This window comes from Myotis nattereri, assembly GCF_964212035.1.
Source record: "Myotis nattereri genome assembly, chromosome: X".
In the NCBI taxonomy this organism is placed as follows: Eukaryota; Metazoa; Chordata; class Mammalia; order Chiroptera; family Vespertilionidae; genus Myotis; species Myotis nattereri.
This window is the reverse complement of record NC_138078.1, coordinates 148,332,977-148,356,971: the sequence shown is the minus strand read 5'-3', so window position 1 is coordinate 148,356,971 and position 23,995 is coordinate 148,332,977. Positions and strand designations below refer to the sequence as shown.

The 23,995-nt window shown below is 42.8% G+C and overlaps 1 pseudogene across 1 annotated transcript; it reads right to left on the bottom strand.

Annotated features, from left to right (window-relative positions):
* Positions 1-6,919: 6,919 nt before the first annotated feature.
* Positions 6,920-8,000, bottom strand: LOC308511249 (cell cycle control protein 50A-like; annotated as a pseudogene). The gene has a single exon. The product of its transcript is annotated as a cell cycle control protein 50A-like (transcript).
* Between the last annotated feature and the right edge of the window lie 15,995 nt (positions 8,001-23,995).

Genomic DNA, 23,995 nt, shown 5'->3' with positions numbered 1-23,995 from the left:
AATTGAGCACATTGGTTCAGGTCGATTTCTGGGCTCTCTATTCTATTCCATTGATCTATATGTCTGTTCTTGTGCCAGTACCAGGCAGTTTTGAGAACAGTGGCTTTGTAATACAGCTTGATATCTGGTATTGAGATCCCTCCCACTTGGTTCTGCATTCTCAGGATTGCTGCAGCTATTCGGGGCAATTTGTGCTTTTCACTCCTTCACCTCTTACTCCCTGTCCCCCACCCTGCCCTCTGACAACCACCAGTCTGCTCTCTGTGCCCATGAGTCTGTGTTTATTTTCTCTCTTCATTTATTTGTTTTTTGCATTTCACGTATCCCTGAGAGCATATGGCACTTGTCTTTCTATGACTGGCAAATTTCACTCAGCATGACTCCCTCTTGTCTATCCTTACTGTCCCAAATGGTGAGATTTTCTTCTTTTTGTGGCTGAGTAATGTTCCGTGGCCTACAGGCACTATGTTTATCCACGCGTCTACTGGTGGGCACTTGGGTTAGAGCAGCTGTCCTCTTGGCCTCAGAAACCCTCCTTGAGAGACACCCAGTGCCCTCACTTAGGGGAGCACGAGATTGCTATGTTGAACCCCTACCTTCTCGACAGGGTGATGCCTGGTCCTGTTGTCTCAGAGATTCCAGCTCTCCTGACCCTAACAATTTCCAAATGACCTAGGACTGGCCTCCAGCTCCACTCCTAGTAGCAGTCTTCATTTATTTCCAGCAAGGAACCCCACATCCCTTTGTCTCAGTGTAACAACCACATGATCCTGGGGCTCACCTCCCACGACCTTTCGGACGCAAAACACATCCTCAGTAACACAGCACCCTTAGCTGCTGGTTACACAGCAGGGGCCTTATAACTTTTTTCAGGAAGCACATTCCGGACAAACGACCGACCTGCAGCAGTAACCAAGCCCCTCAAGGCACTTGGCTCCTGGGATCATGCCCACAGGAAACCTGTCCTCCCCACCAGTTCCTCTCCCAGAAACCTCGGCCCTCTCCTCCACTGACCACCCCTGTCCTCCCTCAGGGACAAAGAACACAGGATGGAGAACAGAGAATATATTTTTTATTGCTGACACTCTTGCAGATCCCTATCTCCTCCCCGCCCCCAACAAATCCCCCAACTTTCAGCACATTGTTTTTTGTGTCTATGGCTATGCATTTATGCATATTTGTTCTTTAGCTAATCTTTTTCAGTCCCCTCCATCCTTGTCACCTCTGAGTTTTGTCAGTGTGTTCCATGTATCCATGCCTCTGGTCCTATTTTGTTCCTCAGTTTAGTCTGTTTATTAGATTCCACATGTAAGTGAGATCATATGATATTTGCCTTTCTCTGACTCTTATTTTACTTACCTCAATCTCCAGGTGCACAAAGGATAAGAGCTCCTTCTTTTTTACACCTGCATAGTGTTCCACTGTGTAAATGTACCACAGCTTTTTTATCCACTCATCATCTGATGGGCACTTGGGCTGCTTCCAGATCTTAGCTATTGTAACTAATGGTGATATGAACACAGGGGTGCAAATATTCTTTCTGATTGATGTTTCTGGATTCATAGGATATATTCTGAGAAGTCGGATCACTGGGTCAAAAGGCAGTTTCATTTTTAAGTTTTTTGAGGAAACTCCACACTGTTTTCCACGGTGGCTGCACCAGTCTGCATTTTCACCAGCTGTGCAGTAGGGTTCCCTTTTCTCCGCATGCTCGCCAGCACTTGTTTGGTGTGTTACTGATGGTAGCCATTCCGGCAGGAGTGAGGTGGTAGCTCATTGTAGCACAAGCAGAATTTTAATTCCAGGTGACACTGAGTTTGACCCTGCCTCAGGGTTTCATCCCCACAGGCCCTTAAGCAGGGTGACCTCAGAGACTCACTTGTATCCCTTCAAGATCACTGCACTCCCAGAGGCATGAACAGAGACAGCTCCTTGGATAACAACCCCATGGAGGGCTCCCAGGATTCAGAGAAGACATCTGAGGTGAGGAGCCTGGGGGGTCTCAAGAAGTGACTGGGGCACACGACAGGGTGACCACATGTCTGAGGTCATGAGGTCAGAGGCGGTGAGGACAGGGAGCAGGGTGTCGGCCGGGGGAGATCCGAGTCTCAGGAGCTTCCCACCCTCACTCAGAACTTGCCTAGCATCCCTGAAGGAAACAGGGCCTGTGACCTTGGCTGCACGTGGTGACTCACAGTCCATTCTGGAAGGTGAGAGGACAGCCCACCAGCAGCATGAAGCACCTGCTGCAAGCAGGGGAGAGGCTGAGCCATGTTCCCCTTGTTCTGTCAGTTCACTGTGACATCAGCCAGGAGGAACGGTTAGCTCCAGTGTACAGGTCCAACACAGGTTCTGCAGCACAGGAAGAGGGCAGGCCAAAGGGCAAACATGCTTACCTGAGCGGCTGCAGGGATTCACTTATTTTTTCTTTTCCTAGATGTTCCAGGATGTTCCCAAATGCTTGTCTAAGGAAGAGTGGTCAAAACTGGGACATTTAAGCCAAAGAATCTGTGTGTACATGAAGGAAGCCTATGAGGTCCTGATTGGACAAGGTAACAGGAACTTCTGGGTTTAGACAGTCCTAGGAACACAAGACCATTCCTCTTTCTCTTTATTTTTTAAAATATAATTTTATTGATTTCTGAGAGGATGGGAGGTGGGTAAAGAGACAGAAGCATCAATGAGGGAGAATCACTGATCAGCTGCCTCCAGCACGCCCCACACTAGGGCTTGAGCCCACAATCCTGGCCGTGCACCCAGACCAGGAATCAAACTGTGACTTCCTGGTTCATAGGTCGATGCTCAACCACTGAGTCATGCTGGCTGGGTCCTCTTTCCCTTTACATGGCTTCTTAGGCACAGAAAATTTTACCCCATTTCATTTGTGAGGGAAGAATTCCCTGGGAAGCTTCAGAACCTTCTGCTCTATTGGATCCTGAACAAGGCCCAGGGCCAGGAGAGGCCACAGAGATGCTCAGATCTGGACCCTGCACTTTTCACTCCCACTGGCCCTTGTTCCCCTACCTCGTGACCTTCCCTGTCCCTGCTGCCTCCCTGCATCCACCCTCCTCTCAGGTTGTCTCTTAAGCTTCTATTTTGGTTCTCCTAGGTCTCAACATCGTCCCAGGTTCCATGCATCCAAATAAGCAGACCACAGAAGCTGGTAAACATGATTCTGATGAAGCTCAGAACCCCAGGAATCATGGTTAGTAACAGGAAGGGCCTGGAAATTGTTCCTGAAGACCAACTTCTTTGAGGTCCAGCTGCTCAGAAAAGATTCTTAGGGGGTCCTTTTTTGCCACTTTAAGCCATTCTATTTTACTTATAATTTATTTTATTGTTGAGAGTATTGCAGATGCCCCCCATTTCATCCCCTTTGCCTCCCTCCACCCCTCTCCCACCCTCACAGGCCTTCACCTGTCTGTTTTCTGTGTGCATGATCTATGGCGGATTTGTACTTCTACGTCACTTTACCTTTTTCACCCATCCCCGGAAACACCCTCCCATCTGGCAACTGTCAAAATGTTCTCTGTATCTATGAGTCTGTTTCTGTTCTTGTTCATTCAGTTTTATTTTTAGATTCAATTGTTGATAGATATGTATTTATTACCATTTTATTGTTCATAATTGTTATCTTTCCTCCTCCTCCTCCTCCTCCTCCTCCTCCTCCTCCTCCTCCTCCTCCTCCTCCTCCTCTTCCTCCTTCTGACCCTTTAAAATTTCATGTCCTACTGGTTTGGTGGTGATGAAATCCTTTAGCTTTTTCTTGACTGTGAAGCTCTTTATCTGACCTTTAATTCTAAATGATAGCTTTGCTAGGTACAATAAGCTTTGTTACAGGTCCTTGCTTTTCGACACTTTGAATATTACTTATCAGTCCTTTCTGGCCTGCAAAGTTTCTGTTGACAGTAGTATGGGAGTTTCCTTGTAGGTAAGTAACTGCTTTTCTCTGTGTGAGCTGCATGCACTGTTCTTTGGGTTTTTTGTTTGTTTGTTTTTGCTTTTATTGTTTAAAGTATTACAAATAGCAATACATATGTCTCCTAGTACTGGCACAAGAACAGACATATAGACCAGTGGTTTATCTCTTGCCCCTTCCCTCCCTCCCCTACCTTCCCACTGTAGTTTGACAGTGTTCGATACTTCCTTCTCTCTGTATCTATTTTTGTTCATCAGTTTATGATGTTCTTTATATTCCACAAATGAGTGAGATCATGTGGTATTTATCTTTCACTGACTGGCTTATTTTGCTTAGCATAATGCTCTCTAGTTCCATTCATGCTGTTGAAAATGGTAAGAGTTTCTTCTTTTTTATAGCATCGTAGTATTACATTGTGTAGATGTACCACAGTTTTCTAATCCACTCATCTGCTGATGGGCACTTAGGCTGATTCCAAATCTTAGCTATGGTGAATTGTGCTGCTATGAACATAGGGGTGCATATATCCTTTCTGATTGGTGTCTCTGTTTTTGGGGGATATATTCCTAGAAGTGGTATTACTGGGTCAAATGACAGTTCCATTTTTAATTTTTTGAGGAAACTCTATACTGTTTTCCACAGTGGTTGCACCAGTCTGCATTCCCACCAGCAGTGAATAAGAGTTCCTTTTTCTCTGCTCCTCTCCAGCACTTGTAGTTTGTTGATTTGTTGATGATAGCCATTCTGGCAGATGTGAGATGGTACCTCATTGTTGTTTTGATTTTCATCTCTTGGATGATTAGTGACTTTGAGCATGTTTTCATCTATCTCTTGGCCTTCTGTATGTCCTCTTTCGAAAAGTGTCTATTTAGGTCCTTTGCCCATTTTTTTATTGGGTTATTTATCTTCCGTTTGTTAAGTTGTATGAGTTCACTGTAAATTTTGGAGATTAAAGCCTTATTGCAGATAACATTGGAAATACGTTTTCCCATGCAGTGGGCTTTCTCATTGTTTTGTTGATGGTTTCTTTTGCTGTGCAGAAGCTTTTTATTTTGACGTAGTCCCATTTATTTATTTTCTCCATAATTTCCATTGCCCTAGGACAGGGATGGCGAACCTATGACATGCGTGTCAGAAGTGACACAAGAACTCATTTTTTTGGTTGATTTTTCTTTGTAAAATGGTATTTAAATATATAAAATAAATATCAAAAATATAAATCTTTGTTTTACTATGGTTGCAAATATAAAAGAATTCCTATATGTGACACTGCACCAGAGTTAAGTTAGGGTTTTTCAAAATGCTGACACGCCGAGCTTAAAAGGTTCCCCATCACTGCCCTAGGAGCTCTATAGGTAAAGATATTGCTATGACAAATGTCTGCTATTTTGCTGCCTATGGCTTCTTCTAAGATGTTTATGGTTTCCCATCTTATGTTTAAGTCCTTTATCCATTTTGAGTTTATTTTTGTGTATGGTGTAAGTTAGTGGTCTAGTTTCATTTTTTTTGCAAGTACCTGTCCAGTTTTCCCACCACCGTTTATTGAAAAGACTGTCTTGACTCCATTGTATGTTCTTGCCTCCTTTGTCAAATATTAATTGAGCATAATTCTTGTGTTGATTTCTGCGTTCCCTGTTCTGTTCCACAGGTCTATATGTCTGTTCTTGTGCCAGTACCAGGCAGCTTTGAGAACAGTAGCTTTGTAGATAGCTTTGTATCTGGTATTGTGATACCTCCAACATTGTTTTTCTTTCTCAAGATTGATGCAGCTATTCGGGGTCTTTTTTTATTCAGTGAATTTTTGGAGACTTTGTTCTAGGTCTTTGAAGTGTGCATTGGTATTTTAATGGGGATTGCAGTGAATTTATAGATTGCTTTGGATAGTATGCACAGTTTAATGATGTTGATTCTACAAACCCATGAACATGGCATATTCTTTCATTTGTTCATGTCTTGTCTATCTCTTTTTTCAGTGTCCTGAAATTTTCTGAGTACAGGTCCTTTGTCTCCGTTAAATTTATTCCTAGGTATCTTAATTTTTTTTGTTGCAATGGTAAATGGGATTGCTTTTTTAGTTTTTCTTTCTGTGAGTTCATTATTGATGTATAAAAATGCCATAGACTTCTGGGTGTTAATTTTGTATCCTGCTACATTGCCGAATTCATCTTTTAAGTGTAGTTTTTTTATGGAGTCTTTGGGGTTTTCTATGTACAATATCATGTCATCTGTGAATAAGGACAGTTTTACTTCTTCTTTTCCAATTTGGATGCCTTTTATTTCTTTTTTTAATATATTTTATTGATTTTTTTACAGAGAGGAAGGGAGAGGGATAGAGAGTTAGAAACATCGATGAGAGAGAAACATCGATCAGCTGCCTCCTGCACACCTCCTACTGGGGATGTGCCCGCAACCAAGGTACATGCCCTTGACCGGAATCGAACCTGGGACCATTCAGTCCGCAGGCTGGCGCTCTATCCACTGAGCCAAACTGGTTAGGGCTCTTCTTCTTTTTTTGACAATGATGAAGTGTTTTATTTAGATTTGGTCTTTCTTCATTTTTTCATAACTTTGAATCCTGAAAGTTAGCAAATCATTATACTCATACATCTTGTAATTCCTCTCTTTACACAATAGGCACACATATACAGCACGTATGTCAATATAATATTTATCAACACAGCATAAACATTTAAGCAGCAGACACATTTCACATGATAGAGGCTCTATGCATATGGGCTGTCCCATCACGAAGCAAACATTAGAATGCCATTTCAGTAGTTACAGTGCTGACATGATCAATAAGGTTAATTTGTTTTATACCCATCATATATTTTCCTAAGTCATCCATAAGAATGAAGTAAAGGACAAAGACTTTTTTCAATAAAAAGTGATATGCCAACCTCAAAAATGACATACTAACCAGACATAGGCATTCAAAAGCTAGGCTGAACAGAACTGGCCTTGATGTACATGCGGTAACTTTGTTTTCAGAATATAAAATTAAATGGTAATGTCAGCAGTATTACTACTGTTTCTATACTTATGATTAATTACTAGCAATACAACTCCCAGAAGGAAGGAGTTGGATCTAGTGGTGATATAAGCAATTCCCAAAAATGGATTTTTTCCTCCTATCCATGAAATAGTGCTTAAGATCATCCGTTTTCATCCATCAAAAGAATGTACAGAGTAATTGTATTTGATATTCAAAAAGTAGTCTCCAGCTAGTAACGTTGGATGTAAATCACTTTTCCGCTCTATAATACGATATAACTTACAAAAAGTAGGCAATGCTGCAGTACCCATCCAAACAATAAAATCTTCATTTATGAACCCATTATTATCTTGGTCAGAATCCAGCAAGTATATTGGGTTAACCCAGTTTACTGGCTTTGTTGTATCTTTGAATCGTTCTTCTAGGGGGCCTTCTCCAGGGGGATTTCTAAATTTCACCTTTTTATCTGTCCACCAAGCAATACCTTTCTTTTTCAAAGGAATTGCTGTTGAAAATGATCCATTGACAGCCAGAAACAATTCTAATGTATCATTAAACATGCTGTTGGCAATAGCTCCACAAGGAGCAATTGGTTTGTCTTCATTTTTTTGGTAAAGCTCACATTCCTTACTGGGATTAAGTAAAGCAGTAAGATCTCCATTTAGTTGACTATCATCTCGAGATTTCACATAACGACGGTGGTTTTGATAGAAATTAGACAGTCCATAATACATAAACACATTGCCCTCAAATGACTGTTCCAGTGTGAAGTTAATTGTACAAATACAGGTGTCACATTCCGGGACATTTATTGCAGGGACTGGAAGTGTCTACCCCGATGTAATCAGTCTCGATCTCATGGATTTTCTTAGAGGTGACGAAGATGCCTTTGCCAGTTGGGATGAAGATGAGGCCGATGATGATGAAGGTAGGGAGCACCATGCCAGCCGTAAGGATGGGCTGCCAAGCTGGCAGGCGATGCTGTTTGAAGGCCGTGTTATCCGGCCTCCGGTTCTTCGCGGCGCCCTGGGGAGCGCACGGGGGCCCACTGTCTACCTCATCCTTCGAATTATAGCTCATCGCCATGGACCCCCGGCGTGGCTCCGCCAGGCGCTGGTGTCACCATAACTGGTGCTGTTTCCGCTCAGGCAAATTCTTCTTTTCCAGATGTCCAACGCCATTAATGCAGGTGCTTCCAGAGTTGTCGGTGCTTGGGCGCCATTTATTGTTGGTGCTCTTATTCCATTTCGGGCGTCCATTTATTGCTGTCGCTTCCAGGGTTCAGAAAGCCCCAGTTCGGGACACCATTTATGCCGGGGTGCATGTCCCAGCATCAAGAAGGGTTCAGGAATCTGGAAAAGGCTGCGTGTAGATGACATAGGAATCCAGAGACTAATAAAGAGTCTGGAGACGAGTTATAATTTTGAAAAGCATTGGGGGTCAGACGACCTTCAGCTAAAGGAACTGAAGACCTATTTCTTCTTGTCTGATCACAATGACTAGTATTTCCAGTACTATGTTGAACAAGAGTGGTGAGAATGGGCATCCCTGTCTTGTTCCTGTTCTTAGGGGAAATGGTTTTAGTTTTTGCCCATTGAGTATGATGTTGGCTGTGGGTTTGTCATATATGGATTTTATTATGTTGAGGTATGATCCCTCTACTCCCACCTTGCTGAGAGTTTTTATCAAGAAATGGTGTTGGATTTTGTCAAATGCTTTTTCTGCATCAATGGATATGATTATATGGTTTTTATCTCTCAATTTGTTTATGTGGTGTAACACATTTATTGATTTGCAGATATTGTACCATCCTTGCATCCCCAGAATAAATCCCATTTGGTCATGGTATATGATCTTTCTAAGGTAATGCTAGATTCTATTTGCTAGAATTTTGTTGAGAATGTTGGCATCTGTGTTCATGAGGGATATTGGCCTGTAACTCTCTTTGTATTATCTTTATTTGGCTTTGGGATTAAGGTAATGCTGGCTTCATAGAATGAGCTTGGAAGTGTTCCATCCTCTTGAATTTTTTGGTATAGTCTGAGGAAGATAGGTTTAGTTCTTCTTTGAATGTTTGATAAAACTCCTCTGTGAAGGCGTCTGGTCCAGGGATTTTGTTTGCTGGAAGCTTTTTTTTTTAAATATATTTTATTGATTTTTCACAGAGAGGAAGGGAGAGGGATAGAGAGTTAGAAACATCGATGAGAGAGAAACATCGACCAGCTGCCTCCTGCACACCCCCTACTGGGGATGTGCCCACAACCAAGGCAAATGCCCTTGACCAGAATCGAACCTGGGACCCTTCAGTCCCCAGGCAAACGCTCTGTCCACTGAGCCAAACCAGTTAGGGCTGCTAGAAGCTTTTTGATAACTGCTTCAATTTCTTTTTTTCTTTTTTTTATTTTCTTGTTTAAAGTATTACAAATAGTAGTACATATGTCTCCTTTTTTTCCCCCATTGACTTTCCCCTGGCCTCCCCTACCCCCCAGCACATGCCCTTCCCCCACCTTCCCCCTAGTGTCTTGTGTCCATTGGTTATGATTATGTGCATGCATATAAGTCCTTCGATTGATCTCTTACACCCCCCCCAACACTCCCCAGCCTTCCCCCTGTAATTTGAAAGTCTGTTCGATGCTTCTCTGCCTCTGTATCTATCTTTTTGTTCATTAGGTTATAATGTTCTTTATTACCCATAAATAAGTGAGATCATGTGGTATTTTTTTCTTTCACTGCCTGGCTTATTTCACTTGGCATAATGCTCTCCAGTTCCATCCATGCTGTTGCAAATGGTAAGAATTCCTTCTTTTTTATAGCAGTGTAGTATTCCATTGTGTAGATGTGCCACAGTTTTCTAATCCACTCACCTGCTGATGGGCATTTAGGTTGTTTCCAAATATTAGCTATTGTAAATTGTGGTGCTATGAACATAGGGGTGCATATATCCTTTCTGATTGGTGTTTCTGGTTTCTTGGGATATATTTCTAGAAGTGGGATCACTGGGTCAAATAGCAGTTCCATTTATAGTGTTTTGAGGAAATGCCATACTGTTCTCCAAAATGGCTGTACCAGTCTGCATTCCCACCAGCAGTGCAAGAGTGTTCCTTTTTCTCCACATCCTCTCCAGCGTTTGTCATTTGTTGATTTGTTGATAATAGCTATTCTGACAGGTGTGAGGTGGTACCTCATTGTTGTTTTGATTTTCATCTCTCAGATGATTAGTGACTTTGAGCATGTTTTCATGTGTCTCTTGGCTTTCTGAATGTCCTCTTTCGAAAAGTGTCTATTTAGGTCCTTTGCCCATTTTTTGATTTGGTTATCTTCCTTTTGATAAATTGTATGACTTCCCTGTAAATGTTGGAGATTAAACCCTTATTGGATATAATATTGGCAAATATGTTCTCCCATGCAGTGGGCTTTCTTATTGTTTTATTGATGGTTTCTTTTGCTGTGCAGAAGCTTTTTATTTTGATGTAGTCCCATTTGTTTACTTTCTCTTTAGTCTCTCTTGCCCTAGGATCTGTGTCTGTGAAGATATTGCTATGACATATGTCTGCAATTTTGCTGCCTCTGGAGTCTTGTAGGGTTTTTATGGTTTCCCATCTTACTCAAGTCCTTTAGCAATTTTGAGTTTGTTTTTGTGTATGGTGTAAGTTGGTGATCTTGTTTCATTTTTTTGCATGTATCTGACCAAATTTCCCAGCACCATTTATTAAAGAGACTGTTTTGACTCCATTGTATACTCTTGCCTCCTTTGTCAAATATTAATTGAGTGTATTGGTTGGGGCTGATTTGTGGGCTCTCTATTCTATTCCATTGATCTATATGTCTGTTCTTGTGCCAGTACCAGGCAGTTTTGAGAACAGTGGCTTTGTAATACAGCTTGATATCTGGTATTGAGATCCCACCTACTTTGTTCTTTCTCAGGATCGCTGCAGCTATTCGGGGTCATTTTTTATTCCAGATGAATTTTTGGAGAGTACGTTCTAGGTCTGTGAAATATGCCATTGGTATTTTAATGGGAAGTGCATTGAATTTATAGATTGCTTTGGGCAGTATGGACATTTTAATGATATTGATTCTACCAATCCAAGAACATGGTATGTTCTTCCATCTCTTTATGTCTTCCTCTATCTCTTTTTTCAACGTCCTGTAGTTTTCTGAGAAGAGGTCTTTTACCTCTTTAGTTAAGTTTATTCCTAGGTAGCTTAATTTTTTTGGTGCGACGGTAAATGGGATTGCTTTTTTAGTCTCTCTTTCTGCACATTCACTATTGGTGTATAGAAATGCTTGCCAAAACTGGTTTGGCTCAGTGGATAGAGCGTCGGCCTGCGGACTGAAGGGTCCCAGGTTCGATTCCGGTCGGGGGTGTGTACCTGGGTTGCGGGCATATCCCCAGTCGGAGATGTGCAGGAGGCAGCTGATCAATGTTTCTCTCTCATCGATGTTTCTAGCTCTATCTCTCTCCCTTCCTCTCTGTGAAAAATCAATAAAATATATTTGGGGGGGAAAAAAAAGAAATGCCATAGATTTCTTGGCGTTAATTTTGTATCCTGCTACATTGCCGAATTCTTGTATTAAGTCTAATAGTTTATTGATGGAGTCTCTAGGGTTTTTTAAGTATAATATCATGTCATCTGCAAATAAGGACAGTTTTACTTCTTCTTTTCCAATTTGGATGCCTTTTGTTTCTTCTTCTTGTCTAATTGCAATGGCTAATACTTCCAGTACTGTGTCAAACAGGAGTGGTGAGAGTGGGCATCCCTGTCTTGTTCCTGTTCTTAGGGGAAATGGTGTTAGTTTTTGTCCATTGAGTATGATGTTGGCTGTGGGTTTGTCATATATGGCTTTTATTATGTTGAGGTATGATCCTTCAATTCCCACCTTGCTGAGAGTTTTTATCAAAAATGGGTGTTGAATTTTGTCAAACGCTTTTTCTGCATCAATTGATATGACTATGTGGTTTTTTTCTTTCAATTTGTTTATGTGATGTATCACGTTTATTGATTTGCGGATATTGTACCATCCTTGCATCCCTGGGATAAATCTTACTTGGTCATGGTGTATGATCTTTCTGATGTACTGCTGGATACGATTTGCTAAGATTTTGTTGAGGATTTTGGCATCTATGTTCATGAGGGATATTGGCCTGTAATTCTCTTTTATTGTGTTGTCTTTACCTGGTTTTGGTATGAGGGTGATGCTGGCTTCATAGAATGAGCTTGGAAGTGTTCCTTCCTCTTGGATTTTTTGTAGTAGTCTGAGGAGGATATGTTTTAGTTCTTCCTTGAATGTTTGGTAAAACTCCCCTGTGAAGCCGTCTGGTCCTGGGCTTTTGTTTGCTGGAAGCTTTTTGATGACTGCTTCAATTTCTTCCATAGTTATTGGCCTATTGAGATTTTTAGATTCTTCCTGATCAAGTTTTGGTATGTTGTATTTTTCTAGGAATATGTCCATTTCTTCCAAGTTGTCTAGTTTGTTGGAGTAGAGTTGTCCATAATATTTATTAACAATCATTTGTATTTCTGTGGGATCTGTTGTTATTTCGCCTCTATCATTTCTGATTTTGTTGATTTGGGTCCTTTCTCTTTGCTTCTTGGTGAGCCTGGCTAGAGGTTTGTCAATCTTGTTTATCCTTTCAAAGAACCAGCTCTTTGTTTCATTGATTTTCTGTATTGTTTTTTTGGTCTCTATGTCATTTATTTCTGCTCTAATCTTTATTATCTCCTTCCTTCTGCTCACTCTGGGCTTTTCTTGTTGCTCTCTTTCTAATTCATTGAGCTGTAGATTTAGATGATTTACTACCATTTTTTCTTGTTTGTTGAGATAGGCCTGTAGAGCTATAAACTTCCCTCTCAGGACTGCTTTCATTGCGTCCCAAAGGTTTTGGATTGTTGTGTTTTCATTGTCATTAGTTTCCAGGATGTTTTTAATTTCTTCTTTGATCTCATTGGTAACCCAATCAATATTTAATAACGTGCTATTCAGCTTCCAAGTGTTTGAGTATTTTGAGTTGTTTTTGTTGTAGTTTATTTCTAATATTATGGCCTTGTGGTCTGAGAAGATGCTTGGTATGATTTCAATCTTCTTGAATTTGGGGAGACTTTGTTTGTGACCCAGTATGTGGTCTATTTTTGAAGATGTCCCATGAGCACTTGAGATGAACATATATTTTGTGGCTTTGGGGTGAAGTGTTCTGAAGATGTCGATTTAGTCCATCTGATCTAGTGATTCATTTAGTATTGCTGTTTCTTTGCTGAGTTTTTGTCTAGCGGATTTATCCAGTGATGTCAGTGGTGTATTAAAGTCCCCTACTATGATTGTATTGTTGTTTATCTCTCCCCTGATATCTTCCAGGAGTTTTCTTATGTATGTGGGTGCTCCTGCATTGGGTGCATATATGTTTATCAAGGTTATATCCTCTTGTTGTATTGATCCCTTTAGTATTATGAAGTGGCCTTTCTTATCTCTTGTTATGGCCTTCACTTTGAGGTCTATTTTGTCTGATATAAGTATTGCCACCCCAGCTTTTTTTTCATTTTCATTTGCCTGAAAGATATTTTTTCATCCCTTCACTTTCAGTCTGTGTGAGTCCCTTCTAATGAGGTGGGTCTCTTGTAGACAGCAAATATATGGGTCATGTTTTTTTATCCATTCAGCCACTCAGTGTCTTTTGATTGGACCATTTAGTCCATTTACGTTTAAAGTTATTATTGAAAGGTACTTGTTTGTAGCCATTTCTATTTTTTTGTGTGGCTGTTTTCTTTCTGGGCTTTTTAGTTCTTCTTTTTACACCAGTCCCTTTAGCATTTCTTGCATTGCTGGCTTGGTGGTGATAAACTCCCTTAGCCTTTTTTTGTCTATGAAGCTTCTTATTTCCCCTTCAATTTTGAATGATAGCCTTGCTGGATAGAGTATTCTTGGATTCAGTCCTTTGCTTTGCATCACTTTGTAAATTTATGTCCATTCTTTTCTGGCCTGATGTGTTTCTGTTGAGAAATCATTTGATAATTTGATGGGGGATCCTTTGTAGGTAACTCTGTTTCTCTCTTGCAGCCTTTAAGATTCTGTCTTTGTCTTGTACATTTGCCATCGTTATTATGAGGTTTCTTGGTGTGGGTCTTTTGGGGTTCATCTTGCCTGGGACTCTCTGTACTTGTGTAACTTTTTTCTTCCCCATATCAGGGAAGTTTTCTGACATTATTTCTTCAAATAGATTTTCTAATCCTTGCTGCTCTTCTTGTCCTTCTTGCAGCCCTATTATGCGTATGTTACTTCATTTCATGTTGTCCCGAAGCTCCCTTAGGCTCTCCTCCTGCTTTTTAATTCTTTTCTCCAGTTGCTGTTCAGATTGAGCTTGTTTCTCTGCCTTATCTTCTAATTCACTAATTCGGTCCTCTGCTTCTTCTAGTCTGCTGTTGAAACTTTCCATGGTGTTTTTGATTGTAGCTATATCACTTTTCATTTCTTCCTGATTCTTGCATAGGTTGTTGATTTTCTCATCCATCCGGTGAATGAATTGTACAACCATTATTCTGAATTCTTTTTCTGTCACGTTGCATGCTTCAACTTCATTAATGTCCTTTCTTGGTGACTCCTTATTGTCTTTTCTCTGGGTGTTGTTTTGTCTCTTCATTCTGATTATCTCCCAATGGTTCAAACGTCGAGTTGTGTGGGCCTGGGCCGTGTGTAGTGGGAGCCTCCCACCACCCTAGTGTCACTGAAGAGCTCTGACACTAAGATGTGTGGTTGTTGTGGGTGGTGGGAACCAGGCTCGCTCAGAGTCAGTGTTGTCAGCGCTCAATGTGGCCTCATACACGCCCTTAGAATCAGGGACCCTGCCTGCACCGTGCTGAAACAGAGACCCCCCTGAAGCATGTTGAAAACCAGAGCCCCCTAGCGTGCGCCAGGAGTCAGAGTTCCCCAGAATCCAGGATCAGAGTTTCTGTTGCTTCGCGCGACCTTGCCTTGAGAATCAGGGTCCCTGTGTGCCCTTGCACCAGGAATTGGAGTCACTGGCTCTTAGTATGAATGCACAGGAAATCAGGATCTCAGGCGCAGGTGAAAAGAAACACAGTCAAGTCACTGGTGTTTGGTGCTGCCACCTGCCCAGAGAATCGGGGTCCCTGGGCCTGTGATATGTGGGACAAATTCCCGATGTTCGTGTGATTGCTCCCAGCCCAGGGCTCAGAAGCCGGCAGTGCGCCTAGGCTCAGTTCCTGGGGTTCGCGGGTTTGCTCCCAGCCCAGGGCTCGGAAGCTGGCAGTGTGCGTAGGATCAGTTCCAAGGTGCTTGCGCACTTCCAGGCTAAATTTCCTGGCGCGCTGAGGCCCAGGCAAGGGGTGGGTCTATCAGTTAGTTACTCTGGCGCTGCCCGCAAGCCTGCGGGGAAGGGGGTATGGGCTCTGTTACTCACGGATCTGCCGCGGGGATTTCTGAACTTTTGGTGTCCGCAGGTCTGTAGTTGTGGTCACAGGTCTCTGTCCCCGGTGGCTGCAGGGTCCTGGTATGCGTCTGAGATCAGACTGGGTGGTGCTGAGGCCAGGATTGTAGTCTCAAGCAGCTCTGTTTCCCAAGATGGCGTGGTCGCCGTGCCTGTGCTGGCCGCCCAGGAGTGTCAGCGCAGGGAGCGGGACTCCGCCGCCTAAGACTGCCCGGTTTAGCAGCCCCTTAGAAGACCTGCAGAATCTAACTGTCCCTAGCTCATACACACACACCACACGCGTCCACACACTCCTCTATCACTTCCTTCTAAAATTATACTTTTTAAAAAGGTAAAATAGTAGTAGTAATAATACTGATTAAAAACAAAAATATAATAGTTAAAAAGGTAAAATCAAGTGAGGAAAAAATTAGTTTCTTAAGTAAAAGATGAAAAAATAAAAATGCGCAGTAGTGAAAGTCAATCACTTCCTCTTTTGTCACGCCTATTTCCTGTCAGTAATCAGAACAGTATTGAGGTTCTCTGCGTTCCACTGCTCCACTGTATTGTAAGCCACAGTCCTGATTTTCAAGCAGGCAGTATTTCTTTGTTTTTTAGATTCCTTTATTTGTGTTACACAGGGTCAGTTTGTGATTCAACCCCTGTGTGGCAGTGTTTCTGGATTGACCTCCAGGGCTATAAGTCCTCTCTAGTCAGTATTTAGCTTTTGTTTTCCCTGTTGCACTTAATACTGGTTTGGGAGAATGGACTGCCCCAGAGCTGGTTCTCAGATAGTCACTCCCCGCTCCGATTCCCAGGTTCCACAGAAACAACTCTCTCCTGCAGTTTCCCAGAGTGTCCCCAATTGGGTGATCCTATGTACTGGGCTTGGTAATCAAAAACAAGGATCTAAAGAGATTAAAAAAAAAAGAGCCAGAGTAAGTGTGCGAACTTGTGACTTTTACCCACTGAGACTGCGTGTGTGCCTTTTTACCCTGGCACTAAGCAGCCGGTTTACTGGTAAAATTTCAGGGTACTATTTTGCACCCAGTCCTGCTATGGGTTGATTTTCAGAGTTCCCCTCTGCCAGCAGCCCTGCAGATCCCCTGCCACATTTGTGGATCATGCTAGCCCCAACGGCCATGGGTTTTGTAGGGCACAGACTTCCCCAAACCTCTAGATCCATTCATGTGTCTCTCTCTCCTGCCTGGATCACAGACCCCACCTTTTCCCAGGCAAAATCTGACCTTTCCTTGAGAAGGCACAGAGCTCATCTGAGTCCACGTATTCAAGCTGCTAGAGATCTGGTGTTCCTGGGTTCACAGCTGTTCCCTACCTGGTGGTGTTGTAGATTCCCAGGATGTATAGGTTTCCGATAACAGCCACTCTCCCCTTCAAGATGGCGCAGTCTCCGTGGCAGAGCTGGTCGCTCCGGGAGAGATTTCAGCAGCAGTGGAGGCTGTCCTGGTCAGGGGAGCCAGGTCTGGCAGTCCCCAACAGTCCCTTGGAGTATAGCTGTCCCTCACCCACAAATATACACTCCCCATACGTCCACACCTTCTCCTTTCACTCTCTCCCTCTCACACTATCTTGCGGTCTGCCTTCCTATCGGCAGCCATCTTCTGTCTTCAACTGCTTCAATTTCTTCCATAGTTATCGGCCTATTGAGATTTTTAGATTCTTCCTGATTGAGTTTTGGAAGGTTGTATTTTTTGTATGAATATGTCCATTTCCTCCAGGTTGTCTAGATTGTTGGAATAGAGTTGTTCGTGGTACTTTTTAACAATCCTTTGTATTTCTGTGGGGTCTGTTGTCATTTTGCCACTTTCATTTCTAATTTTGTTTACATGGGTCCTCTCTCTTTGCTTGGTGAGCTTGGCTAGAGGTTCATCAGTCTTTTTATCCTTTCAAATAACCAGCTCTTGGTTTCATTGATCTTTTGCAATGTTTTTTTTGGTCTCTATGTATTTATTTCTGCTCTGATCTTTATTATCTCCTTCCTTCTGCTCACTCTGGGCTTTTCTTGTTGCTCTCTTTCTAATTCTTCAAGTTGCAGAGTTAGATGGTTTATTACCAGTTTTTCTTGTTTTTTGAGGTAGGCCTGTAATGCTATGAACTTCCCTCTCAGGACTGCTTTCACTATGTCCCATAGTTTTTGGATTGTTGTGTTTTCATTTTCATTTGTTACAAGAATATTTTTTATTTCTTCTTTGATCTCTTTGGTAGCCCAATCATTGTTTAATTGCATGCTATTCAGCCTCCAAGTATTTGAATTTTTGGATTGTTTTTATTGTAGTTTATGTCTAATATTTTGCCATTGTGATCTAGAAGATACTTGATTTGATTTCAGTCTTCTTGAATTTGGAGAGACTTTGCCTGTGTCCCAATATGTGGTCTATCTTTGAAAATGTCCCATGTGCACTTGAGAAGAATGTATATTCTGTAGCTTTGCGTTGGAATGTTTTGAAGATGTCGATTTAGTCCATCCGATCTAGTGATTCATTTAGTATTGCTGTTTCTTTGCTGAGTTTTTGTCTAGAGAATTTATCCAGTGCTATTAATGGAGTATTAAAGTCTCCTGATATGATTGTATTGCTGTCAATCTCTCCCCTGATATTTTCCAGAAGCTTTTTTATGTATTTAAGTGCTCCTGAATTGGGTGCATATATGTTTACCAGAGTTATATCCTCTCGTTGAATTGTTCCCTTAAGTATTATGAAGTGGCCTTCCTTGTCTCTTGTTATGGCCTTCACTTTGAGGTCTGTTTTGTCAGATATAAGTATTGCTACCCCAGCTTTTTTTTTTCATTTCCATTTGCCTGAAAGATATTTTTCCATCCCTTCACTTTTAGTCTGTGTGAGTCCCTTGTTCTGAGGTGGGTCTTTTGTAAACAACATATATATGTGTCAAGTTTTCTTATCCATTCAGTCACTCAATATATTTTTATTGGAGCATTTAATCCATTTATGTTTAACTAGAGGCCCAGTACATGAAAACTCATACACTGGAGTGGGGGTCCCTCAGCCCAGCCTGCCCATCTCACAGTCTGGGAGCCCTCAGGGGTGGGAGGTGACCAGTGATCAGGGAAGGCAATGCCGCATCATACCTCTGCTGCTGCCACTGCTGGCAGCGCAAGCCTAGGCGGCCCTGGTTACCTGAGCCTTGGGCAGCCGCCATCCAAGGTTTGCCTGTGCCTCGGGCCAGCCCTGGGCAGCTGGGCAGCAGCCATCCGAGGCTTGCCTGCCTTGCTGCACTCCTGCCACCCCAGCGGGGCTGAGGCGACTGGGCACTGCCATCTTGTGGCTGTGGGTGCCACCATCTTAGAGGACGTGGCAGTCAATTAGCATATTCCCTCCTTATTGGCTGTGGGTGCCACCATCTTTGTGATGGTATGAGGGTCAATTAGTATATTCCCTCTTTATTAGCTGGGATTTATTATTGATAGGTAATTGTTGGTAGACATTTCTATTCTTTCTTTTTTTCTTTTTTTTAATTTTTTTTTATTGCTTAAAGTATTACAAAAAGTATTACATATGTCTCCTTTTTTATTCCCCCGCCCATGACAATCCCCTGGCCTCCCCTACCCCCCAGTGTCTTATGTCCATTGGTTATGCTTATATGCATGCATACAAGTCCTTTGGTTGATCTCTTACCCACCCCCCTCCTGCCCTCCCACCCTCCCCGGCCTTCCTGCTGTAGTTTGACAGTCTGTTCAAGGCAGCACTGCCTCTGTATCTATTTTTGTTCATAAGTTTATAATGGTCTTTATTATCCAGAAATGAGTGACATCATGTGGTATTTATCCTTCATTGTCTGGCTTATTTTACTTAGCATAATGCTCTCCAGTTCCATCCATGCTGTTGCAAATGGTAAGAGTTCCTTCTTTTTATAGCAGCATAGTATTCCATCGTGTAGATGTACCACAGTTTTCTAATCCATTCATCTACAGATGGGCACTTAGGCTGTTCCCAGATCTTAGCTATGGTGAATTGTGCTGCTATGAACATAGGGGTGCATATATCCTTTCTGATTGGTGTTTCTGGTTTCCTGGGATATATTCCTATAAGTGGGATCACAGGGTCAAATTGGAGGTCCATTTGTAGTTTTTTGAGGAAACTCCATACTGTCTTCCATAGTGGCTGCACCAGTCTGCATTCCCACCAGCAGTGCACAAGTATTCCTTTTTCTCCACATCCTCTCCAGCACTTGTCGTTTGTTGATTTGTTGATGATAGCCAGTCTGACAGGTGTGAGATGGTACCTCATTGTTGTTTTGATTTGCATCTCTCGGATGATTAGTGACTTTGAGCATGTTTTCATATGTCTCTTGGCTTGCTGAATGTTCTCTTTTGAAAGGTGTCTATTTAGATCCTTTGCCCATTTTTTGATTGGATTGTTTATCTTCCTTTTGTTAAGTTGTATGAGTTCCCTATAAATTTTGGAGATTAGGCCCTTATCAGATATGACATTGGCAAATATGTTTTCTTTAGCCCATGTTCTTGCCTTCCTTTCTATTTCCTCTTTTTACCACATTCCCTTTAGCATTTCTTACATTGCTGGCTTGGTAGTGATAAACTACCTTAGCCTATTTTTGTTTGTGAAGCTCCTGATTTTCCCTTTAATTTTGATTGATAGCCTTGCTGGATAGAGAATTCTTATATTCAGTCCTTTGTTTTGCATCACTTTGTATACAGTAGGTCCTCAGGTAATGTCAGAGATCCATTCCTAAAGTGCAACGTAATGTGATTTTCACCATAAGTCGGAACCCACCTACATAAAGCACCTACGTCACTCACATGAGCTCATACACAGCTGTAATGAAGTGAAACAGTAAAAAAAAAATTAAAAGATAATAATTCCTGATCTTGTGATAAATAAATAATAAAAAACATAAAGCACATATGTACATATGTCAAAATGACAGAACTTTTTTTTTATAAATAAATGGGAGATGGCAACATAACCATGAAACGATGTACTTCGAGTCTGACGTAACCCAAGGACTATCTGTACTTCATTTCATTCCCTTCTAGCCTGATGTGTTTCTGTTGAGAAATCATTTGATAATCTGATTGAAGATTCTTTGTAGGTAACTCTCTGTCTCTCTCTTGCAACCTTTAAGATTCTCTCTTTATCATTAACATTTGCCATTGTAATTACAATGTGTCTTGATGTGGGTCTTTTGGGGTTCATTCTGCTTGGGACTCTCTGTACTTGTGTGACTTTTTTCTTCCCCATATAAGGGAAGTTTTCTGTTATTATTTCTTCAAATAGATTCTCTAATCCTTGCTGTTCTTCTTGTCTTTCTGGCACCCCTACTATACGTATGTTACTTTGTTTCATGTTGTCCCAAAACTCCCTTAGGCTCTCCTCCTGCTTTTTTTTTTTCCAGTTGCTGTTCAGATTTGGCTTGTTTCTCTACCTTACCTTCTAACTCAATAATTCAGTCCGCTGCTTCTCCTAGTCTACTGTTGAAACCTCCCACAGTGTTTTTGATTGTAGCTATATCACTTTTGATTTCTTCCTGATTTTTTCAAAGGTTGATGATTTTTCTTATTCATCCGGTTTATGAACTTTATGACCATTACTTTGAATTCTATTTTTGACATATTGCATCCCTGTATTTCATTTAGTTCCTTTCTTGGCTATTCCTCTTTTTCTTTCCTCTAGGAATTGTTTCATTGTCTCCCCATTCTAGCTATCACCAGAAGATCCAAGCACCAAATTTCAGGTGCTGGAGCCGTGTGTAGTGGTTGCATCATGGCACCCAAACATCACTGAAGAACTCAGACATTGAGATGCGTGGCTGCCGTGGATCAACAGGAGCTACGTGTGCCGAGAATCAGAGTCCCCAGTGCTCAGTGTCGCCTCATGCGCACACCTAGAATCAGGGTGCCTGCGTGCGTGCACTGGGAAACAGAGTCCCCACGGGCATGTGCCAAATATCACAGTCCCCAAGCGTGCACCAGGAATCAGGGTCCCCATGTGCATGCACTGAGATTCGAGAATTGGAGTCTCTGGTTCTGTTTGCGGCCTCCTACACATACCAAGAATCAGGGATCCTGTGCGCGCACACACTGAGAATCGGAGTTACTGGCACTCGGTGTGCACGCACTGAGAATCAGGGTTCCTGTACGCACGCAACAAGAAAAAGACTCCCCGCATGCGCGTGCCAAGAGTCAAAGTCACTAATGCTCAGTGCAGCCTCGCACACAGAGAATCAGGGTCCCTGGCCTGCTTGGAGTGCCAGATTGCACAGCCACCCTGTGTTGGCAGGAAGCCTGCTTGTGTGCTGTGGGTCAAGCAGGCCCTATGCCACTGTGGCGGGTCAGCGGGGAGGGGGATGCACTCTGTGACTCACAGAAATCTGCAGCCGGGATATCTGGATTCTCAGTGTCTGTGCGTCTGCAGCTGTAGTTGCAGGTCTTTGTCCAGAGTGTCTGTAGGGTCCAAGTTTGCATCTGAGACCAGTCTGGGTGGTGGTGAGGCTAAGATCCTAGTTGCAGCAGTTTTGCCCTTCAAGATGGCGTGGTTTCTGTGCCAGCGCCAGCCGCCCCAGAGTGTTTGCAGTGGCAGCAGGGTTTTGCAGTCTAAGACTGCCCGGTCTGCCAGCCCCCAAAAGTCCTGCAGGATCTAACTGTCCCTAGCTCACACACACACACACACACACACACACACACACACACACCCCACATGTAAACACTCTTCTTTCACTTCCTCACTCTCTCACACTCTCTCCCTCCCTGCTTTCTTGCCAGTCACCATCTTCCTCTTCTGCACTATGCTTTTGTAGTTAAGCCTTGGTTGATGATGGTGTCACTGGGAGGGATTGCCCCTAGGCCAGTGGTTGGCAAACTGCGGCGCACAAGCCACATGCTGCTCCTTGGCCCCTTGAGTGTGGCTCTTCCACAAAATACCATGTGTGGGCATGCACGTACAGTGCAATTGAAACTTCATGGCCCATGCACAGAAGTCGGTATTTTGTGGAAGAGCCACACTCAAGGGGCCAAAGAGCTGCATGTGGCTCGCGAGCTGCAGTTTGCCGACCCCTGCCCTAAGCCAATCACCTTGGAGGATCAGCTACCACTGCAGCAGAAGAGCTGCTGGACAAGAGCCAACACTATGGAGGAGGACTTGATTCAGTGAGGCTTTGGTGCTGACCAAGTCCGCCCCTTGAGTGTGTCACTCTTGGAGGTGGTAGGGTTGTATTCTGTCATGGTCAAAGCTGACCAATGGATGCACTGGCTCCGGAGCCTCCTGGGAGGTGCAAAGTCAGCCACTGCCTATGCCCTGCCTGGGGCCACCCAGCATGAATGTCAAAGCGATCTACAGATGGCTGCTACTAGTGTTGGGATTGGAGATGCCCAGGAGAGGCCAAACTCTGATCCGAGGGGGTCTGCCACTAGTGCCGGGCCTGAGGCCACATATTGAGAGGTATGGGGCACATTGAGGCCAGCTTCTGCTTTTTTTGAGAGAAGCATGAGGCAAGAGAGGCCATTTGTATGGAAAAGCCACTGGAAATGGCTTGGATGAGCCTGCAAGTAGGGAGGGGCAGAGTTTCAGGGGATCACCAGGGTGGGTCAAAAAGTGTGAGCCAGGAGGGCCCGCGAGTGCTCCAGTCCCCCCAGGTTTTGCGACTAGGAGGGCCGACTGTGCCAAGCACTGTGCAAGGTATCTGTAGGGGACGGAGGACCCTTGCAACCAAAATCTTTTTCCCCAAGAAACAGCGCATCGCTTCTCGGCCTTTTGGCTAAGATCAAGTGTAGTATCTGTTCTTACCAGTTTAATGTCTGATATCTCCTCTTTCTGAGGACAATATATTAAATGGATTTTCGGAGCAGGAAGGTGGAATAGGAGCTTGCTCCGTCCACTCTGCGCATCGACACGCTATCGCAGTACCTCCGGGAATGGTACACACACACAAAAGATAAAAAAAAAAGAAAGAAATTTACAGTGTAAAGGGGGGAAGACGACAAAACCAATATTGTTTTTTCACCTTTCTTAATCAAGTAACATTTATTGTTGCAAAGAATATGTGTTTTTTAAATGCAGTTTTTAGTAAGTATTAGGGAGGAAACACACAGTAAGAGGCTGAGATTTAAAATAATGTCCTTGAATAGGACATTATACATTTCCTCATAAAGGTCTGGTTAATGTTTTTGTTAGTTTTGTTCCTAGAGTATATCTGTTCATAGTATGTCATAGTATACTACTATGAAACCTTTCTTGTTTCCATTATATTTTCTAATTGGTTACAGCTGGTGTGGAGAGAAGGTATTGATTTTACTGTTAATCTTGTGCATTTAGTCACCCTGCTGAACCCTTCAGCTGGTTTCAAGAAATACAGTCTATTTTGCTTCAGTCAGTGGCTATTCATACATTTTTAAGATATTTGTTTTAAAACATTTTTATAACAAGCTATGCAGTTAAGACGTATCCATACGCCACTCTTCCCAAATAGATAAGCAGCTTAGAAAATTATTGCTTCTCCACAGTTGGTCTCCCAGCCTGCAGTAGGCAATTAGGTATGAGCAGTGTAGGAACCTTAGGCCAGGTGCAGAGGTTCACCAGGGTGGAGAGCCCTGGGTGCTTAGCAACCAGCAGAACTACAAGCCCTTGTAGGACCACTCCCCTAGTGTTCATCCCTGGAAGATGACATCTAG